This window comes from Danio rerio, chromosome 19, assembly GCF_052040795.2.
Source record: "Danio rerio strain M-AB ecotype USA chromosome 19, GRCz13ab, whole genome shotgun sequence".
Lineage (NCBI taxonomy): Eukaryota > Metazoa > Chordata > Actinopteri > Cypriniformes > Danionidae > Danio > Danio rerio.
The window spans coordinates 36545001-36565374 of NC_141039.2; the positions used below are offsets into that span (position 1 = coordinate 36545001).

The following is a 20374-nucleotide window of genomic DNA, read 5'->3' on the forward strand; positions in this document are numbered from 1 at the left end:
ACGTTTAGTTGCTCAAGTAATGGCGAACCTCCCTTGATAGTGAGAAATGAGCGTACCTGCAGGAAAAAAAAAAACAATTACAAATGAGGTCTTGTTAATGTCTCGGATGCTTCATCTCAAATCGAGAGCAAACAGAAGCTTATTCTGACGTTTTTAAAAGAGACGGCAGCGCTAACAGGGTTTCCGTCTAAATATTTGTATGCAAATTTTAGGATATTGCATAAAAGTGATGAATGGAAGCTCTTGCAGTTTCTATTAACGCACATAAAGGGTTTGGTTGGTGTGTTTTTATTATACAAAATTACTGAAAATATTCCTTGATGCGCATCAAAAAGTCATGTAACTTTTCCTCAACAAGTAATTGAATAATTGGGCTCTGCGATTGGCTATTACTGTATATCCAGGCAGACATAAGACATCTGCCAAATTACCATCTGCTTATTGGATGACAGCAATGCTAACATATTTATTAGGACTGCACAATATATTGTTTCAGCATTGATATCGCAATGTGGTCATTCACTACAGTCACATCACAGGATATGCAATGTCGAGTCTGGATTATAATTGATCATTTGCATGTGTTTTTGAGGCCTGTGACTGTATGAGGATTTTAAAAGCATTTGTGCATAAGAAATTGTACCATTCTCTACTCTTTTAATTATTACATTTATTGAATTATTTATACAATGAAGACGACACAGTATTATTTTTACATTTGATTATTAAATTACTGTATCTGAATACTGATAGACTCCTCAGAAAACCAAAAAAACACTGTTTAATTAGTTTGTATCTTTTGCTTTATTGTATTCATCTGGGCTTGCTGATTGTTTATTATGTTTTAAGCAGAAGATTCCAATCTAAAATTATAAATTGGATGACATTGTATTTATATTGCAATATATATCGCGTAAAACAAAATATCTCAATGATTTTTAAAATATTGTGCAGCCCTAAATTAAGCATTATACTATACAGTTAACTATAAACTTATATACATAAAACTATATTTAAAAACATAGATGGCAAATAATATTATTTGAATGAAATATAAGCCCACTTAAGTGGACATTTCAGTGTTAAGTTAAATGCAATATTATATTATATTTAAAGTTAAATTCTAAAATACTTACAGACTTTCAGGGATGGGCAAACTTGATCCTGGAGGGCCAGTGTCCTGCATAGTTTTGCTTCATCCCTAATCAAACACACCTGCCTGTAGCTTTCTAGTGATCTTGAAGACACTGATTATATTGTTCAGGTGTGTTTGATTAGTGTTGGAGCAAAACTCTGCAGGATACCCTCCAGGATCAGACTGCCCATCCCTGGACTAAGTACACTCTCAGAAATAAAGGTACGCGAGCTGTCTCTCTGTTGGTACATTTTCAAAAGAAACACATATATACTTAAAGGGTCCATATTGGTTCCTCAAAAAGACATTTGGACCTAAACATTTTAATAGGTGCACTTTTGTTCTTTTTAGGTACTAATATGTACACTTGAGATATTAATGGACCCTTTAAGTACAAATTTGTACCTTTTGAAAAGATACCACCCCAGTGACTGCTTGCATACCTTTATTTCTGAGAGTGTATAGAGAACATTAAAAAGTACATTTAAATCATATTATTTTAATTATTCTTTAGTTTAATATAATTTGTGAAACATTGTTTATGCCATTTTCCAAACTAAAATATTAAATCTGATGTTATTACAAAATGTGTTACTGTATGTGTACTTAAGCATGCTAAAAGTACTTAATTGCAACTTTAGTATTACAAAGGATATGCAATTCTAAAAATATTTTGGGTGACACGGTCTCTCAGTGGTTAGCATTGTTACCTCACAGCAAGGATGTTGCTGGTTCTAGTCCCAGCTGGGCCAGTTGGCATTTCTTCAATTGTCAGACAAAAAAAGCAGACAGTAACACATTATCATTAATGTTACCTTAGATACACTTTTGTTACTAAACATGTAATTTACATGTAAATTATGTAATTTTCCTTTTTTTAATTTTTCCTCTTAAATGCAATATCAATATAAAATGACACATGGAGAGCTTTAAAATACTCTTCAAAATGTTACCTTAAAAAGATCAACGTCTAAGTGTATTTGATTATTGTATTTAGTCCACTTCAGATTAATGGGTGTGGGTGCTTACAGAAAAATATCTATTTTCCATCAAGCAATATTATCAGTCTATTTTTCTACTGTGAATGGCTGTGGTTTTAGCTATTTTTGTCTTACTAGCTTGCATAACATAAACACATTCAAAAATACCAACATAGGCTTATTCTAAAAACGTAGCCCTATATACATTTCTGGAGATCACGAATTATGTAGCCAGAGCTATAGCTGCTTTTCATCTTTAAAATGAATTCTACCTGGCAGTATGACGCTGTTCCTTTTCGTGATTACCAGCTGACTGCTTACATCCGTATGGACAGCTTTTCTGTTGTTACCAGTTTGTCAAGTAACTCGCCATGTATGTTGGTGGATTTGATACACAGAGAGGAGTTGACCGCCAAGAAAGGGTTTGAGTTCAGTGAAGCTTTTGCTTTTGAAAACACTGTTGGTTGGGTTTAGGGAAGGAGGAGGGTGGGTCAATCAATCGGTAAGTCAGTTAACCCGTCAACAGCACCCTCTGGTGGATTTACGCGAGAACAGCAGGCGCGAATAGCACTCATGAAAGAAATTTGAGATCTCAAAAAGTGTACACAACAGCCTGTGATGGATTTTGCGAAAACAAACACTGCAAAGAACATGCTTTCTCAGACGTATTTGGTGGTCTCCATACATTTATATAGCAGTACGTTTTCAGAAAAAGCCTGGAAAGAAAAATACAAGTCTACTTAAGTGGGTCAAAAAAGCAACAATTTTAAACTACATCAACTAAAAGCAAGTTAAACTAACTGCAACTATTATACAATTAAGTATTTTAGTTGAAATTACATCAGACTTCAAACAGAGCACTTTATATAAAATGACTTTTAAATATACTTGAAAAACTTCTCATTTGTCACTGTAGTTTGAATTAAGGCAGCTATTTTGTTGATGGAGGGTTTCTCATAGGAAATCGTATAAAGAAAACATGGAGTAAGTTGCTGCTTTCAAAACTGTCACAATTTTGAGTTGTGGCTAAGTGATTAGCATAAGTACTGATATGCAAGTCTAAAACTAGCATTTAATCTTCGCCTTTTCTCCTCATCCAGTCCTATTAAATAATAATAAGTCTAAAAATTAAGTAAAAGAGCAGAGCTAACGTCTGTCACTAGCACTTGCTTGATATGCTAGTCTGCTACATTCGTCATGCTTACGTCGTGATACCCAGTGCCATCACAGCCTTAAAATTAGGGCAGGAGAAGTATAAATAGACAGCTTTTTCTCTGATTTTGAGATGTTTACAGGGGCGTCTCCTCTTGCGCTCACATTCTTCTTGGTATTGTTGAGATGCTAGCAGTATGTCTTTGAGCCTGTCAGCCTCTCATCTGCTCCCAGCCGAGCGTGTGCCAGATCCAGACTGCTGTCGACGTGCTTCAGCAGATGCCGTCTTCCTCTTTGACGTCAACTACAGGAGTGAGAAGAACAGCCAACTCCCAGAGCTGTTTACATGAGGCCGCTTCACACACTGACAGAGAGAGGTTAGCACACAATGCTAACACTAGGCCAACAGCTAGAGATGAGCAGAGGTCATGTCGAGAGGACTGATTCATATAGCTGTTTGAACATTTGGTGTTTTGTTAACTTAAAAAAAATGTATTATGTAGCATAAAAATTTATGTGTATCCCAAAGTTAGAGTGAAAAAGATTACATTTGTTAGCAGCATAGTGTAGGGAGAGTTATTTATAATTCTAATTATTAGAAATTTAATAAAAAGCACATATATAACTGTATATATATGTACACTATCTGTCAAAAGATTGGGGTCAGTAGGATTTTTAAATGTTTTAAAATAAGCTTATCCCGCTCACGAGGGGCGTTACTAGACATAAAGCCTGACAAGGGCACAGCTCCCCCTCAAAAAAAAAAAAAAAAAAAAAGTACAAAAATAAATAGAATTATTAAGTCTTACCTTCCTGACTTATCATCCCTCCTTTTTGCTTCATGCAAAAAATCTATCAGGAGCTATGCTTAGTCTAAATAAGATCACCATCATATTATTTAAACGTAGTTTTTTCGACTTGCAAATCTCACTGTGTGCCGACATCTCCACATACTGTAAAAGACTGTTACGCCTGCTTCACAACACATAAGCGGCATGTAAGCAGCACAGCATTGATTCGGTTGCGCATAGAGAATAGCATCTTTATTATGGGATTACCACTATAAATAAATACCCTTGCATATAAAGTAAATCATATCGTAAAGCATTTACTGGGCACTGGTGACTTTTACTGGGGCATGTGCCCCAGTAAATAGGGTCTGCGATGCCCCTGCTGCTTACCAAGGCTGCATGTATTTCAGCAAAAATGAACTGTCATTGCACTGTTCAAAAGAAATTTATGATTTAAATTAAATATTTATTCCAGTGATTTTGAATATTTCATTACTCCAGTCTACAGAGTCATATGATCCTTTAGAAATCACTATAATATTAATATTAATATTAATATTAATATTAATATTAATATTAATATTAATATTAATATTAATATTAATATTTATATTAATATTAATATTAATATTAATGGTAATGGTAATGGTAATAGTAATAAAAGCAATAATTACTGGAGTAATACTTTCATTTCTTATAGTAAATATTTAACAATTTAAACATTTTATTTACTTTTAATAAATGCCGCTTAATGAGCAGAATAATGTTTGCTTTTCTTAAAAAAAGAAAAAAATCTATATATAAATAAATAAATATGTACGTGTATATATATATATATTTAATTAAATTAATTTATATTTTTCATTAATCATAAAAATATATAAAGAATTATTATATCATTTTTAAATTTCCTTTTAATACATTCAATCTTTTTTCCTTTCTTTTTTAATCCAGACCCACACTTTCAGATTCAATTTTTCATTATTATTCTACAACTATTATAATTATTATTGGTATTATTATTATTATTAGAGATTTTTTATCTTTTTAGATACACGCACCTCTCAAAAAATGTAACGTTGCAACAACGCGTAGTGCAAGCTCTGTGATTGGTCGGCTTGATAGCGCTGACTAATGTGGACGGGGCCGAAAGCCGCGCGAGTCCGTTGGAGCGAGTGTTTTCAAGTGTAGAGTCCCTTGAAGCAGCTGCAGATAAAAAGTTTTGTTTTGTGTTTACCTTATAGTTAAAGTTGTTGCACGTCCGCCGGTTCCTGCCTCAAAATGAGCGAGTTTGAGCTACTTCTACATTAAGGTAACATTCAGAAAAAACAAAACACCAGCAAAGAAACTCGACACAGAGGAACGTAAACACCTCACTGCCTGCTAGTGTTTCAGAAGTGTCATTGCAGAGGAACACAAACAGTGCGCAGTAGTATAAATGCACGGCAACGCCCAAGGCATGCGCTGTGGATCAAGGTGATCACTCGACGCAGAAGTATAATCCATGCTTAAGACGTTTATCCACTTTGGATATAAATTTTTTCAATTAAAAACAACAATAATAATAATAATCTTACCAACCCTCAAAATTGGTACAGATTCACACATACGCTTATTAAATAATGGCTGTTAAATGGAAATAAAATCGATTTGACTCTCATATTTTTGACACAATCATTGGATCCAGCCCCCCAACCCCCCCCCCCCCCCCTAAAAAATCTGAAACTGATACAGTGGGTGACACAGTGGCTCAGTGGTTAGCACTGTCGCCTCACAGCAAGAAGGTCACTGGTTCAAGCTCTGGCTGGGTTGACCTTTCTGTGTGGAGTTTGCATGTTCTCCCTGTGTTCGCGTGGGTTTCCTTCGAGTGCTCCAGTTTCCCCTCACACTAAATTGGCCGTGGTGTATGTGTGTGGATGAGTGAGTGTAGATGTTTCCCATATGCTGGATAAGTTGGCAGTTCATTCTGTTGTGGTGACTCCTGATGAATAAAGCGATTAAGCCGAAGGAAAATGAATGAATGAATGAATGAATGATATAGCTTCTTTCTTTCTCTGAGCAACTTACAAAAATGTCACCTGCCTTTTTGCATGTGCCTGCAGCAGCAAATAAAAGAAGCTGGTAGATTTTGTTGAATAGCCTGAATTTCTCAGCTTCTCCGACCTTAATTAATTTAACTCGAAACAATGCAGGCAATGATCATGGGTCCATGTCAAACACGAAGCTGTGAGATTCCTGCTCTGATTGCGGAGCAATTCAGACATATATATATATATATATATATATATATATATATATATATATATATATATATATATATATATATATATATATGCACAGCTCTCACATTTATTTGGCTGTGGGTGTTGCAGTGATGGGTTTGTGGTTCCATCTGCCCTCACATTTATGTAACAACTGATACACAAGAAGCAACTCTCACACTTTCTGATGGTGACTCATGTCCCATGATGCCCCAGAATGCGGATTATTGAGAGGTTCACATTCTCTGGCCCCGCTCTTTTCTTCTTTCTTTAGAGACTCAAACCAAAATGTGTGAGAGGAGGAAACAGAATCAACCCCTCAAAAATATCCAAATAGATCTGTCAGTCAGGCATTAGATTAAAAATCTATTTGTTTATGCCAGGCAGACTTAAATTTACCTTAATTTATCTACCAGTGCTAAAGATCTAACAGTGCATAAAAAATGGAAATAAAATAAAATAAAATAGAAGAAAATAAAAAAAATTAAATGAAATTCAATTAAATGCATAAATTGAAGAAAATGTAATAAAATTCAATACACTTTGAATTACAATGCACTAAAATATAATAATAAAATAAAATAAATTAAAAAACATTAAATGAAATTTAAAAAAAATTACATAAAATTAAATAAAATCTAATAAAATTCAATACACTTCAATTAAAAATAAAATAAAATACAATAAGTTTACATAAATTTAATTATGTACACTTATTTAATTCAGTACACTTAAAAAATTAAATAAAATTAATGTAAATTAAATTAAAAATAAAAAAGCTATTACTAAAATTACATACAATTCAATACGATTTAAAAATATATAAAAAATATTAAAATTAAATAAAATTAAATAACATTAAATTTAAAATATATGAAATAGATTTTAAAATGTTCAGTTTAGTCATTTCCATCATTAATAAACATTCATTAATATTTACTGAAGATTTTCAGGATTTGCACGTCACTAAAACTTACAAAAAAGTATTAAATCCAATCATTATTTACTTTTTACTGCATGCAATTGTTTACCCTTAACTCATTTTCAGACATTTAATCTAATAATAATATGTATAATAATAATGCAATTGGTTTTAATTTCTTATTAATTTCATTATAATTTACAAAACATTGGTATTATAGTACTACTACTAGTACTACTAATTTTAATAATGATAATAATAATAGTAATAATAATAGTAATAATAATACATAAAAAGTATTTAATATAATTATATGAAATATAAATAGGGCGAAGCAGTGGCACAGTAGGTAGTGCTGTCGCCTCACAGCAAGAAGGTCGCTGGGTCGCTAGTTCGAGCCTTGGCTCAGTTGGCGTTTCTGGTGGGGCGGAGTTTGCATGTTCTCCCTGCGTTCGCGTGGGTTTCCTCAGGGTGCTCCGATTTACCGCACAGTCCAAAGACATGTGGTACAGGTGAATTGGGTAGGCTAAATTGTTTGTAGTGTATGAGTGTGTGTGTGAATGTGTGTGTGTGGATGTTTCCCAGAGATGAGTTGCGGCTGGAAGGGCATAGCCTGTGTAAAAACTAGCTGGATAAGTTGGCAGTTCATTCCGCTGTGGCGACCCCAGATTATTAACGGGACTAAGCCGACAAGAAAATGAATGAATGAATGAATGAATGAAAATATAAATAATATAACATTAAACAGTATTGTTGTTCAAAAAATATTGTGTCCCAGACATTTGATTGTAAATAAAATACAACGACAACAACAACAACAACTACTACTACAACTTCTACTACTGCTACTACTACTAGTGCTATTACTACTACTACTACTACTAGTGGTAGTAGTAGTACATAATAATACATAATAACATAATTGATAGATCTGAAATGTGTGGGTATATAAAAGTAAAAAAGAAAACATGAAAAACAATTAAAACCTCTACATAAATGATATGCACAGCAGTTGCAGAATGTACTAATGATGGCCTGGGAAAGTGCCCGGGGTTGAAGAAAACATAGATGTTGTACGTGCCGCTCTTCATTATTTAATGAATGGAGGATTTGGCATGTGGCTGGAGATCTTTGCCAGCTAGTCTTGGAAGTGGTCTGCTCCAAAAGTGGACCGCCTTTGTCGATCAATTAGCTGTTAGTGGTGAATATTTCATTATCTGCGAGTTATATGCCCATTATAGATTGTGTGTGCCAAAAAGGGTTTTTATAGCGCCATAAACCTTTCAAAGTATAATGTGTTGCGTCCCGCTCCCCTGTTTTTAGAGAAATAATGCTTTCTTATAATTTACCATCACAGATGTCGATTTCTCTGCTGGACTAAAACTAAACATGGATCTAACAAATGGCTAGCTGAGAGACAAAAAGTTTGATGTCTCTTTAACTATGATGTACTCATTTTTTCAGTGAATATAAAACCAGTAAAATGCAAGAAATGCACTTTAGGAATTGTGTAAGAGCTACTGTACAAAAAATAGTCTATTTGATTTTCATTATTTTTGATCATTTCCTCATACATCTTAACATTTTATTATAAAAAAACTGCCTCTATATTTATAATCTTTTTACATGTAAACCCATTTAACAAAGATTTTATAATATCAAAAGTATTAAGATTGCCTTTACGAATAAAATTATTTATTTTATTCAAAGATCAGGCATATTCAACATACTAATCATGCGGAGTTGAAATGAAATCAGATGAAAAAACTGTAGTATTGAGGGCTTGAGGATGATTAGCATCCATCATGGAGAAATTACTGATCCAAGTACTGTTTCTCTGGGTGCATTTTTTTGCAGAAATTTGTATGCCACTGGGTCTTTGCAAGAATCAGTTTTGTGTTCTTGACTCATTGATAACCATGGTATCATTTGCCCTGGATACAGGTCGGATCTAAGATTATGTGAATATCACAAAACAATTTTTTTTTTAATCAAAGAATTGCATAAAGTCATGTGTGCAACATAAGTGCTGGTCTCTATAATAGAATGATAATATAAAGCTAAAGATTAAAAAAAAAAACTTTTTGTTTAAGAAAAATGGAAAATACAACGGTAACCTTTGGACACAATTAACTCTTTGGATTTTTGGAATTTATTTAGTTTGGATATTCAAGGTAGCATTTATTGTTTTATTCTGGTATTTATAAAGCTCTGTGAATGATGGTTTTAAATGGAAAATGTTGTCCAATAACAGTGCAACAACACTGTTCAAACACAAGTAATAGCTGATATGCAATTAATATTTTTCAAGGTTTTTGTTTTGTTTATAGCCCAAATGTCTAAAATTGTTGTCTTGTTTTAGAAATAATGTCAAATTTAAGGGCAAAAAATATTATAAAAAAGGGTATGATTTTCTACATTTAAACTCATCTAACAAACATTTTAGAACATCCAAATTATCAAACATGTCACATATTTAAAAATGTCTTGTTTTCAGAAATAATATGTAATTTAGAGCAATAATATGTAATTTAAAAGCAAAATAAAAAAAATTATAATTATGAAATTATTATGATTTTCTACATTTAAACTAATTTAACAAATATTTCATATAAAAATTAAAAAATAAAATGAGCAAAATGTTCTCATTTCAAAGGGAAAATTATTTTGATTATCAAGATTATTTTGCTTGCTCCATTGGCAGATTACTTTGCTCGTTTTATGGAAAAACTTCATTAATTTTGACATTATTTTTGAAAACAATAGTATGTTTTGCATGTCTAAAATGCTTCTTGGTTTAATAATTTTTTAGCTATATTTGCACTAGAAGCAAAACACAACACTTTTTTTTTGCAGTGATGTCAGCAAATCAAAACATTGGCCATTTACTGACCAGCTTTATAGGACACACCTCTTAAAAATAAGCCTTTTCACAAAAAAAGCTTTAAAAAAGGGTTGAAAATAGTAGTTTTTCTGCATATATATTTGTTTAAAAATATTTGCTTGGTGTAAAATACTGCTAACATTATAAATTAACGTAAAAAAAAAAATAAAAAATCCATGTCATAACCTCTTTAATATCAGGAGTAAACAGAAGCCTGTGTTTAGAGTGAACATGCTTTAATAGACAACAGCTTTGTATTTCCTTAATCACAAGAGGCCCGTGTGCAGCACTGAGCAATATCCACTGTGATCAAATGCGGAGCAGGAAGAATTATGAACAACCATGCAGATCATTCATGGACGTTGTAGAGCATCCGTTGTTCTGTTCGCACTCGGCTGATAAGCTCAGAACAAGAAATTGTTCCTGTTCTCTTTCTCTCTTCCTTTCTTTTTGCACCACCGTTGTTTCATTCTTTTGGAAAAGTAAAGCTGGTTTTGCTGCAATTCCTCAGAGTGCCATAGTAAACTCCTAAATAAAACATGTGCTGCTGCTGTGTGCTGCTCAACTAACGTCAAAGCCTTTCTTGTACCCTATCCATTTTTCATGGGCTCCAAGTTGAAGTTAAAAAAATATGAAAATCACAGGTTAGGCTGTTTAGGGGGAGCTGAGGGGCATCTGATGAGCATGACCTAAATGAAGAACACAGTTTTTGAGTGTGGCACCAAAACTACTCCTGAAACACTTGCTAATCAAGCCGAGTCAAGCTCATGTTATTACCGGAGGTATAAAACTTAAAATAATTAATGAAATATAATAATAATATTAATAATAATAAAATAAAATATATATTTTTTAAAAGCTCACTTACAATTATTCATTTATTTTTCCTTCGGCTTAGTTCCTTTATTCATCAGGGGTCATCACAACAGGATGAACCACAACTGTTTTACACAGCCTATGCCCTTCCAGCTGCAACCCAGTACTGGGAATTATCCATACACACTCATACACTACGGGCAATTTAGTTTATCCAATTCACCTATACCACGTCTTTGGACTGTGGGGGTAAACGGAGCATCCAGAGGAAACTTGGATGAGAACATGCTTACTCCACACAGAAATGCCAACTGATCCAGACCAGATGGGACTTGAACCAGCGACGTCTTGTCGTGAGGCAGCAGTGCTTACCCCTGAGCCACTGTGCCACCATGAAGCTCACTTACAATGTGACAATATTAAGATTGTAATAAAATGTTAGGATGTAATGAACTCTTAAACAGAAGGGTAACACTGTATATTATTCTAAATTATATTATTTTGATTGACCATACATCAGGGCTGGACTGAAAAAAAATATCAGCCCCGGCATTTGGGCCAGAGCGGCTCACTACATATAATCAAATTGCTACCCAACTGTGCGTGCCCTTGAATATGTTTACCAAGTCCTATTCTATAAAAAGCTCAAAAGCCATATATAGGAAACAATGAGAGTTGACAAACTAAAAACTTAAAAAATATATATTTATTATTATAATAAGATTATAATCCACTCTTGAAGTCCCTTTTGTGTGTTTTGAGGGAGCCTATATTAAATAATGGACATAACAAAAACTGCCTGCTGATGTACACAGTTAATGTTGATTAACAAAATAAAATGTTTAACTCAACAATAAAATATCAAACATAGCTTAAAGATTGTATATAGTCAATCAAATGAACTTCAAATCAAATAAAATGAAAATTTGCGTTTAAAAAATGCAACAAATATTTGTTTGGGCCTACAAACTACAAAACTAAATGTAAAAAAAAAAAGATTTGTTTTGATTAAGTTGCACATTTTTTTATCATGTAAAAATATCATTATAACTATATTGTATAAATATTATTTTAGCTACAGTATATAGGCCTACATCATGCTGATCAAAAACAATATATTATGACATCATATGCGATTGTGGCCGAGTGCACATTAAAAGACATGAAGGATACTCCTCTCTGAACTTGAGAAGCATACAGTTCTTAAGGATCTACATAAATTGTAAATAAAGAGTTGCAAGTTAAGGAAACAGCATGGGAGGAAGTTGCCTGTGGTGCAGATGAAAAGTAAAAATAAAAAGTGTATTTATATAGATAGATAGGTACTATAACTAGATAGAATAGACAGGTATAGATCGATCTGTGCAACAGCTGCCGATTTGCTGTGCACTGCAGACGCAAAAGGCAAACGCCTGCACGCTGCTTCTGCTGTCCATACGCGCATGTGTGACTATCAAATATTGTGTGAAACAAGTGTGACTATCAAATATTTTGACAAATACACACCGACATTGCATGCTCACACAGAGCTCAAAATGGAAGTTTGTGATTGGGTCAGCCCAATGTCTATAAAGAAAAGAACCAATGGGCTGCAGATTATCTCACATAGGCCAGTCTAAAAGAAACATATTACTTTCAGAGCATCACAGATCACAACATCAACATTGGCAGAAAAAACGACAGGCTGCTAAGCGTTTTATGGGCTGATCAGACCCTAAAAAGATGATCAGCCTGCCCCCAAAAAGTTTGCCAGATGGCCAGTATATCCCTGCAATACATTTAAATATTAATATCAAATATTATAACTAAAATATTAGTATAATGCAAATTATTATAAATAATACCAAAAAACCTTGTGAACTATTGTGACATTTGTAAACATAATGGTAAAAAATATTGCTTATGAATTTTAATTAAAAAATTAATTAATTAAAAAAATGAAATATTTGCCAAATAAAAACAAAACTGCTAATGATACTTTTCAATTTTTGTGAAAACAATACAATAATAAATTAATAATAATCTAAAGGTTAGCATAAACGTTAAATAACTTGTAAAAGACACCATATTTGTTACCAAAATGGCCAAAAACCCTTATGAGAAAACCATTAAACACAAAAATTTCAATCACAATTTTATATGTTTTTATATTCTGAACTATTTAAGACTTTGTGAAACCAAAACGGCTACCTTTATTGTTGTTAAAGCTTGTGGATTGTGAATAAATCCCGAGTCGACAGTGTGATGCAACTCCTGGAAAATAGCAAGATCTTTTTTCAGCATTTTATGTAATCAGTAGATATGTTGTACTTGATCAATCTAGTCAAGCATGAACAAAACAGTAAGTTATAAATATTAAATGAGTGTTGAACTTGCCGACTCTTGGCTGTTTACACAAATGATGTCACTTCCTTTTTGTTGCATACATTTACAGTTGATGGGTTTAAGTGGTTATATGAATTTACCTTGTCAAACAAAAAAAAGTGTATATCGCCAATAGACACTAGACCTTTTTTGTACCAAGAATTCACTGAAATGCAGCTTCTTTCAGGCTGTTCGATTTAAATCACAAGGACGGAAAAGAGCCAATTAGTGTGTGACTTTACACCACACCAATCTCCTGTTCACAAACACAAGCATATTTTCTTCAGCGCCCCTGTATTGTACTCTCAGGAGTGGCCTTTGCTGATTTTCTACTGTATGTTTTGTTATTTCTGCATGTTAAATGAATCGATCTAACTGCTTAAACACTGTTGTTGACCCAACTTGCTGTTTTCTAACTTGTAATTTGTCGCTCACTAGTGAAATAAGGACTGAATGCATGTTTTCCAGGAACAGGACAGTAGAAAGTACACTTAGTTGGTTTAACGGTAAGCATACATGCTTAAGGCACATTTCACCCTGGACCTGTAACTAAAACACAATTGGTGTTTAGGATCCCATTGACTTTTATTGTGTGAAAATTCAAAGGGGCAGTGCCATGTCCTGCATTGGTTTTAATATGTTAAATTGTTCTCTGATGTCTAAATAGTGATTTATGGCTTCGGTAAGGTAAAAAAATCTCTAGAAATGATTTCATAAGCTAATTTATTGCTCCATAAAACCCTCAGAAGGTCCATGATTGACCATATTTGGTTCGTGTCGTGAATATTAAATGAGCTCCGCATGCAGCTATAACAGACACACTCATAACATGATGTACGCTGAACACGGATAAATATAAATATAATCAGAGTAACGTTAACCTGTTTTGCTCAACAGATTTGTTCTGAATAAAAAAATTATAACTAAACTTGACAAAAGAGAGTGATAGAGATGTATCGCATTGTATTTTGATGCCACAGTTAAAGAAAACACTGCCAGGAATTAATATCAACCTCTGCATACACTCAGTTGAGCTGAGTGATTTGACATGATTCAGCAGTCTACACATGCTTTGTTGAAACATACGCATCAAATTTCAAAATAAACACGATAAATGAACAAAAGATGTAACTAAATATACCTTATACCTCTTCAGAGTGGAGATGAATAAATGTGTAATCTGTAAATCTTGCATTTTGTGTCGTGAGGCGGGTTGTTGGTAGATCAGAAATGGTTGGAAGTTAACGAGAATTATTTTTATTATTTATTAAATTTCCAATTTAATGTATTTTATTAACGTCTACCACCACCCTAACCCTAAACCCAACCGTCACAGTACTGTACACAGTACATGTCTGGTGTTGTCGTTACCCATTAACGCACAGTAAACAATTTGGGGCTTGTGTTTTCAAAATAAAAGGCACACATACATAAAAAGTAAATATACGCTTAAAATAACCAAGGGAGGAAAATTATCAATGTATAACTAGAAAATGTTTACCTTTTCAAACGCATGCATATTAATGATTTCAGAGCTTTTTTATGATCTCAGAGCTGCACATGAGTCATGTTCTCTTGATGACATCAGCTGCTCATCAGGTCTGGATGAATGACCTAAAGTAGACATACATGCAAATGTGGAGGGCATGGCCAATGAGTCTCATCACAGTTTATTTTGTCCTCTGATTGTCTGTTGTCCACCGGGGTTGTACACTCTTGAAATTTACATGAGAACGAGAAAACAGTGGTGTCTGAGGCTCACAGTATGCCTATTTCCATATACTGATCTCTTATTATTGTACAATACCTTTTAGATATTTTCAGATTTTTGTTATAGGGCACCTTTAGGTAATGTTGCTGTTTGAGCAAGGGGAAGATCAGAACGATGATAAAAGTATAACAGTTACTCAGAAGGAACTTTTATTTCAGTTAGCAGTGCTTTTGAACTCCCTCCAACACTTTTTTTGTAGCGTGTTAGTGATCTAATTTACTGATAGACACCATTTCCCCCTCAACTGTTTAGATTCTTAAAAATAACCAACATAATATGAAGTTGTGTTTTTTGTGTGCTTTTAACACAACCTTGTTATATGTTTAACAGCTAGCATTAAAGATATTTGTTTAATACTCATATTAATAGTCAACTTTCTCTTTTCGTGTTTGGGTGTGTAAAAAAATGAATACACAGAGTTTAACCTGTCAAGTCTATTCAGATGTGTGGTTTGTTGTTGTTGGAGTGTCTAGTGCACAAGCTGTAAAGTTTCCGTCCACTTCTGGAACAGGGTTGGGGATCAGCAGCTTCCATTCATTTTCCTTTCCTTCATTTCCTTCATTTTCATTTTCTGGGCTTAGTCCCTGATGTCAGGGGTTACCACAGCAGAATGAACCACCAACTATTTCAGCATATGTTTTACGCAGCGGATGCCCTTCCATCTGCAACCCAATACTGGGAAACACCTAAACACACTCATTCACCAACACACAGTCATACACTACGGCAAATTTAGTTTTTTTAATTCACCTAAAGCGCATGTCTTTGGACCGTGGGGGAAATCGGAACACCCAGAGGAAACCCATACCAACACCGGGGAACATGCAAACTCCACACACAAATGCCAACTGGCTTAGCCAGAACTCGAACCAGCGGCCTTCTTGCTGTGAGGTGACAGTGCCAACCACTGATCCACCCTGCTGCCAATCAGCAGCTTATTTGCATTGAAAGAGACACATGAAAACAGCTTGTTATAGTTATAACCAAAAAGGGGCATTCATAGTATAGTATAATAAATGATGTGTGAGGTATTAAGACTTTAAAATTCATAGGACATATTCTGGGAACACCTGAGACTCATGCTACTTAACCGAGGCATAATGGGACCCTCATAAGTATCATCCTGAATTTGATTCTCATTGAATAGATTGTTTCCAGTGCTGTAGTCAAGACCAGCTCTTTTTGCTCATTCAGAGTTATAGGGATACTTCACCCAAAAATGACAATTTCCTCTCCATTCAGTCAAGCGGTTCTACACTTTCATGAATTTCTTTAGTCTGTTGAACCCAAAAAATATGTTTAGAAGGATGTGGAAAAAAGCAGTCATTGACATCCATAGTAAGAACTAAAATACTATGGAAGTCAACCACAGTTGTTTTTTATACATTCTTAAGGATATTGTGTTCAACAGAAGAGAGAAACTCAAATGTGGAGGATGAGTAAATGATGACAGAATTTTATTTCTTCAGTGAACTATCCCTTTTTAAGACCAAGACCAGTATGAATCCAGTAAAAGTTAACATATTTCTTTGTCTATGAGAGGAAAATATGGTTTGAATCACAAATGAAAACTAAGAAAAACCAAAAACAATGTCCAAAATGACCAAAAAAGCAAAAAAGGCATTGGCACCCATATATGAGTACAGCCCCCACAAATCTCTCATTTAAATTAACATTCTCTATAGGATGCTTTACAATATTATATTTGTGTAAATACATTATTTTAGTTGTACTAAAGCCAAAATCTGGAGCTACAAAATAACTTACAATAATGGTTCAAAAATTAGTATTCTAAATTTATGTGTTAGATAAAAATATTAAATAACATTTTAAAAAGTAGCAAAAAATCAAGAGAAGCAAAAAATATATACATTTTTTAAAAATGTTGTAGTTTGTAAATTTGCAATATTTTGCATGACTTTAAATGTATTATCTTTCTATTTCTGAAGTTGTTCTGTGAGTAAAATATTATTTTAATAAATATATCTGTTTAACAAATCTGTTTTGTTCAAATGCACCAATATACAGCTGAAGTCAGAATTATTAGCCCCCCTTTGAATTTGTTTTTCTTTTTTAAATATTTCCCAAATGATGTTAAACAGCAAGGAAATTTTCACAGTATGTCTGATAATATTTTTCTTCTAGAGAAAGTCTTATTTGTTTTATTTCAGCTAGAATAAAAGCAGTTTTTGACTTAAAAAAAAAAAAAAAACATTTTATGGTCAAATTATTAGCCCCTTGAAGCCTCATTTTTTCCGATAGTCTACAGAACACACCATCGTTATATTATAATTTGCCTAATTACCTTAACCTGCCTAGTTAACCTAATTAACCTAGATAAGCCTTTAAATGTCACTATAAACTATATAGAACTTGAAAAATATTTTGTCAAATATTATTTACTGTCATCATTGCAAAGATAAAATTAATCAGTTATTAGAAATTAGTTATTCAAACTATTATGTTTAGAAATGTGTTGGAATTGAAAAATCTTCTCTCCATTAAACTTAAAATGGGGAAAAGATAAACAGGGGGCTAATAATTCTGACTTGAACTGTATATTACCCATATTCACTAAGAAATGGATAAAATATTCATTTTCAAAATAGGGTGTACTCATTTATACTGAGCACTGTACATACATACACTGTTAGACATTTCAAAGGGTTTTTACAGTAACTTACTGGCAACACTGTTGCCAGTAAGTTACTGTATTTTAGATTTACAGTATACAACTGTAAATCCGTTTACAGCATGTTACTGTAGTGTCTGAAAATGGTTAACTACTGTAAAAACCTAAGTTAACAGTTAGCTACTGTAAACCTTTTAATTTTGTCCTAAATATTTTATAATATAATTTTATTAACATTATTTTAATACTATAGACCTAAAAAAGACACAATTACAAAATATTAACAAAATAAACACTCTTTATTTAAAACAAGCTTAAAAATGTGTAAAAACATTACATTTCAATCATTCAAAATATTTTATTTTAAGAAAAAAAAACATTGAAAATGACAAAGCACATTAACATACATGTACAAAACTAATTTAAGTGTCTGACCTGCATATTGTTGAGAAAAAAAAAACCCAATTGTACTCAGTACAACTGACATTAAACCAGACACAATTACAAAATATTCCATTCTTTAAAACATTAATAATGCTTAAAGCATTTAAGGAAAATGTGTGAAAATTACATTAAGCAATAAAATCAACACATTAAAAATAAATAAATCACACAAAGCACTAGAACATACATGTACAATAAAAATGTAAACTTCTGAATTGCATATTGTTGGAAAAAATAAATATTTGTAACTATTAGCCGACTCAGAAACAACCCAACTTTAAAATATTACTAGTTCTGGTGTCAAATGCTCAACAAGGTCTGAATTCACATGTTCAAATGCAATTCATCTTTATTTCTATTGCACTTTTACAATGTAGATCAATGATGTCAAAGCAGCTTAACATAGAAGTTCTTGTAAATTGAAGCTGCTTCAGTCCAGTTTTCAGAATTGAAGCAGTAAATGTCACTGCTGAAAGTCCAAACACTGAAGAGCAAATCCACCGATCCACCAATCGTAGCCAAGTGATCCAGTGGCGACAGTGGCATGGAACAAACTTCACCAACTGACGAAAGTGTAGAATAAAATCCCTTGAGAGATACCAGGCTCAGTTGGGCACGACCAGTTCTCCTCTAGCCAAACTTGTGCAAGGCCGCAGTCTAGGCACCGGAGGCTTGAAAGTTCACCAGCGGGTGGTCAGGCTGGCCCATTGGATCAATGCGGAAACTCATTGATCACGTGTGTCTTTTAGGATTCACTCCTCCATGACCACCACAGCATCTGGTCAGGATTTGGCCCAGTCCAGGATTATGAAGAACTCTGGATAAGGACAAACAGACTAACATAAGCATAGAAGAAGCTTGTTTAAAAAAAAAAATCATATACTGGTTAATTATTTTGAAGCATGACAGCTAGGTTGGGCTAGTTTTCAGCTGGTACTGAGCAACTGGCTCCTGCTCATAACCAGCTCACTACCATGTTTAAAAGATAACTAACCAGAATGTCCTGTTCATTTTTTTCCCTAACAAGGTTTTACAAAAACATTGTAGCATTTGTGATGGGTTGATTCACTGCAGGACAGATTAGACTATTTGTTTTATGTATTCCTAATAAACTAAAACTGACTGAATACTGATAAAACTATTGAGAGTGTCTCACCTAATCCAAGTTCTCAGTTAGCTGGTGAAAGAAGGATAACTCACTGTTGTTCATGGTTGTCATTCTCTTCAGTACTTCTCCTGCCTTCTTCTGGCTCACTCTGGTTGTTGCTGTGCATTTTGTTTCATCCTCTGGAATTATTTATACAAAAAATTGTATTATTTTATTTATTACAAAATATTTAGGCAACATGAAATGGGGAAAAAGACATTTAATACATAGACAAATGCATGTATCCCAATACTAATTATTGTATTTTGAAATGTCTGACCCTTGACAGACCTCAATCTGCTCAAAAATATTATAAACAAAGATGAAAAAAAAAACCTACTAAATGGTTTAATAAAAAAGGGAAAACAATTTTTTTATTTAGCTAGCAACTAAACATGTGACACATTTTGTATTAAAAGTAACGTTAATATATTGAGAAACAAATAGATGTACAGTACTTACTGTTGTATGAGGTCCAGTTTGCACAGGCAGGCACCCAGTATTCTATATTGAGACCATAAAAAGGCCAAAAATACAGATAAGAATACCATGCTACAATCCACAACCTCCACACAACTTTTTTTTATTTGTTTACCTTGGTTGCTTACTGGTCTTGCTTATTTTTTAAGCATAAGGCTGTGCTGATCAAGATGTTCCTCTGAAATGCTGTTTGTTTCTTCAGACAAAACCTGCTGCTGTGCCAGTGCCATATCTAAACAGAAAAAAATCTAATGGTAACAATTATGTTAAACCAAATGTCAAGAGTTGTGATAAAAAAATAATTAGCAAACAATAAATAGCAAAAAGGTGGTTATTAGCATAATGCATAGAGGTAAAATTGGTTTTATATTAGCAGATTCAGACTTCCCCCTTAATAATTTAATTTCATAAAAGTATTATTTGCAAACTCTAAATAGCGAAATCATTTTAGCAGCTAATGACTATCAAAGTACAACATGCTCACGGTCAAATAAACAGTGTTAATGTTGATTTCAAGTCATACTGGCATGCTAATTCTGATCGAATATTCAAAGTAACATGGTAAACAGTATAGAGTCTTCTAAATGAACGAATG

General features: G+C 33.3%; 1 protein-coding gene across 3 annotated transcripts in view; it reads left to right on the plus strand.

Annotated features, from left to right (window-relative positions):
- Nucleotides 1-20374, plus strand: part of gabbr2 (gamma-aminobutyric acid (GABA) B receptor, 2) — a 378463-nt gene that overhangs the window by 104714 nt on the left and 253375 nt on the right. The gene's annotated exons all lie outside the window — the stretch shown is intronic.